At 38.0% G+C, this 2500-nt stretch overlaps 11 pseudogenes; all 11 read left to right on the top strand.

Moving 5' to 3' along the window:
• The first annotated feature begins 32 nt into the window (after window positions 1-32).
• LOC148444112 (5S ribosomal RNA) lies at window positions 33-151 on the top strand (annotated as a pseudogene).
• A 116-nt stretch (window positions 152-267) lies between these two features.
• Window positions 268-386, top strand: LOC148444111 (5S ribosomal RNA; annotated as a pseudogene).
• A 116-nt stretch (window positions 387-502) lies between these two features.
• On the top strand, window positions 503-621 carry LOC148444110 (5S ribosomal RNA; annotated as a pseudogene).
• A 115-nt stretch (window positions 622-736) lies between these two features.
• On the top strand, window positions 737-855 carry LOC148444109 (5S ribosomal RNA; annotated as a pseudogene).
• Window positions 856-971: 116 nt separating this feature from the next.
• LOC148444108 (5S ribosomal RNA) lies at window positions 972-1090 on the top strand (annotated as a pseudogene).
• Window positions 1091-1206: 116 nt separating this feature from the next.
• Window positions 1207-1325, top strand: LOC148444107 (5S ribosomal RNA; annotated as a pseudogene).
• Window positions 1326-1440: 115 nt separating this feature from the next.
• On the top strand, window positions 1441-1559 carry LOC148444106 (5S ribosomal RNA; annotated as a pseudogene).
• Window positions 1560-1675: 116 nt separating this feature from the next.
• LOC148444105 (5S ribosomal RNA) lies at window positions 1676-1794 on the top strand (annotated as a pseudogene).
• Window positions 1795-1910: 116 nt separating this feature from the next.
• Window positions 1911-2029, top strand: LOC148444104 (5S ribosomal RNA; annotated as a pseudogene).
• Window positions 2030-2145: 116 nt separating this feature from the next.
• Window positions 2146-2264, top strand: LOC148444103 (5S ribosomal RNA; annotated as a pseudogene).
• Window positions 2265-2379: 115 nt separating this feature from the next.
• On the top strand, window positions 2380-2498 carry LOC148444102 (5S ribosomal RNA; annotated as a pseudogene).
• Window positions 2499-2500: the final 2 nt, after the last annotated feature.

Below are 2500 nucleotides of genomic sequence, written 5' to 3'. Positions count from 1 at the left end.
GTAAAAGAGGTCTAAATTTAATGCTTTTGAGCACCTACAGCCAAACCACACTGTACATGCCCAATCTCGTCTGATCTTGGAAGCTATGTAGTGTTGGGCCTGGTTAGTACTTGGATGGGAGACCACCTTGGAATACCAGGAGCTGTAGGCAATTTTATACTGCCATAACAATCTTTTCTATTACATTTTACATTTAATTTTTTTAACTTATCAATGAATTTACTTGAGTTAAGAAGTAATACAGGTCTAAAGTTAATGTTTTTGAGCACCTACAGCCAAACCACACTGGACATGCCCAATCTCGTCTGATCTTGGAAGCTATGCAGTGTTGGGACTGGGTAGTACTTGGATGGGTGACTACCTAGGAATCCCAGGTGCTGTAGGTAATTTTAAACTGCCATAACATTCTTTTCTATTACATTTTACATTTAATTTTTTCAACTTATCAATGAATTTACTTGTGTTAAGAAGTAATAGAGGTCTATATTTAATGTTTTTGAGCACCTGCAGCCAAACTACACTGTACATGCCCAATCTCGTCTGATCTTGGAAGCTATGCAGTGTTGGGCCTGGTTAGTACTTGGATGGGAGATCACCTGGGAATACCAGGAGCTGTAGGTAATTTTATACTGCCTTAACATTCTTTTCTATTACATTTTACATTTAATTTTTCAACTTATCATTGAATTTACTTGAGTTAAGAAGTAATAGAGGTCTAAAGTTAATACTTTTGAGCACCTAGAGCCAATCCACACTGGACATGCCCAATCTCGTCTGATCTTGGTAGCTATGCAGTGTTGGGCCTCGTCAGTACTTGGATGGGAGACCACCTGGGAAAACCAGGTGCAGTAGGTAATTTTATACTCCCATAACATTCTTTTCTATTACATTTTACATTTAATTTTTTCAACTTATCAACTAATTTACTTGAGTTAAGAAGTAATAGAGGTCTAAATTTAATGCTTTTGAGCACCTACAGCCAAACCACACTGGACATGCCCAATCTTGTCTGATCTTGGAAGCTATGCAGTGTTGGGCCTGTTTTGTACTTGGATGGGAGACCACCTGGGAATACCAGGTGCTGAAGGTAATTTTAGACAGCCAAAACATTCTTTTCTATTACATTCTACATTTCATTTTTTCAACTTATCAATGAATTTACTTGAGTTAAGAAGTAAAAGATGTCTAAAGTTAATGGTTTTGAGCACCTACAGCCAAACCACACTAGACATGCCCAATCTCGTCTGATCTTGGAAGCTATGCAGTGTTGGGCCTGGTTAGTACTTGGATGGGAGACCACCTGGGAATACTAGGTGCTGTAGGTAATTTTATACTGCCATAACATTCTTTTCTATTACATTTTACATTTCATTTTTCAACTTATCATTGAATTTACTTGAGTTAAGAAGTAAAAGAGGTCTAAAGTTAATGTTTTTGAGCACCTACAGCCAAACCACACTGGACATGCCCAATCTCATCTGAACTTGGAAGCTAGGCAGTGTTGGGCCTGCTTAGTACTTGGATGGGAGACCACCTGGGATTACCAGGTGCTGTAGGTAATTTTATACTGCCATAACATTCTTTTCTATTACATTTTACATTTAATTTTTTCAACTTATCAATGAATTTCCTTGAGTTAAGGAGTAATAGAGGTCTAAAGTTAATACTTTTGAGCACCTACAGCCAATCCACACTGGACATGCCCAATCTCATCTTATCTTGGTAGCTATGCAGTGTTGGGCCTGGTTAGTACTTGGATGGGAGACCACCTGGGAAAACCAGGTGCAGTAGGTAATTTTATACTCCCATAAAATTATTTTCTATTACATTTTACATTTAATTTTTTCAACTTATCAATTAATTTACTTGAGTTAAGAAGTAATACAGTTCTAAAGTTAATGTTTTTGAGCACCTACAGCCAAACCACACTGGACATGCCCAATCTCGTCTGATCTTGGAAGCTATGCAGTGTTGGGACAGGGTAGTACTTGGATGGGTGACTACCTAGGAATCCCAGGTGCTGTAGGTAATTTTAAACTGCCATAACATTCTTTTCTATTACATTTTACATTTAATTTTTTCAACTTATCAATGAATTTACTTGTGTTAAGAAGTAATAGAGGTCTAAATTTAATGTTTTTGAGCACCTACAGCCAAACCACAATGTACATGCCCAATCTCGTCTGATCTTGGAAGCTATGCAGTGTTGGGCCTGGTTAGTACTTGGATGGGAGACCACCTGGGAATACCAGGAGCTGTAGGTAATTTTATACTGCCTTAACATTCTTTTCTATTACATTTTACATTTAATTTTTCAACTTATCATTGAATTTACTTGAGTTAAGAAGTAATAGAGGTCTAAAGTTAATACTTTTGAGCACCTACAGCCAATCCACACTGGACATGCCCAATCTCGTCTGATCTTGGTAGCTATGCAGTGTTGGGCCTCGTCAGTACTTGGATGGGAGACCACCTGGGAAAACCAGGTGCAGTAGGTAAT

This window comes from Taudactylus pleione, unplaced genomic scaffold, assembly GCF_031769625.1.
Source record: "Taudactylus pleione unplaced genomic scaffold, aTauple2 ptg001270l, whole genome shotgun sequence".
In the NCBI taxonomy this organism is placed as follows: Eukaryota; Metazoa; Chordata; class Amphibia; order Anura; family Myobatrachidae; genus Taudactylus; species Taudactylus pleione.
The sequence above is the reverse complement of the archived record's forward strand: the minus strand, read 5'-3'. Positions and strand labels throughout refer to the sequence as shown.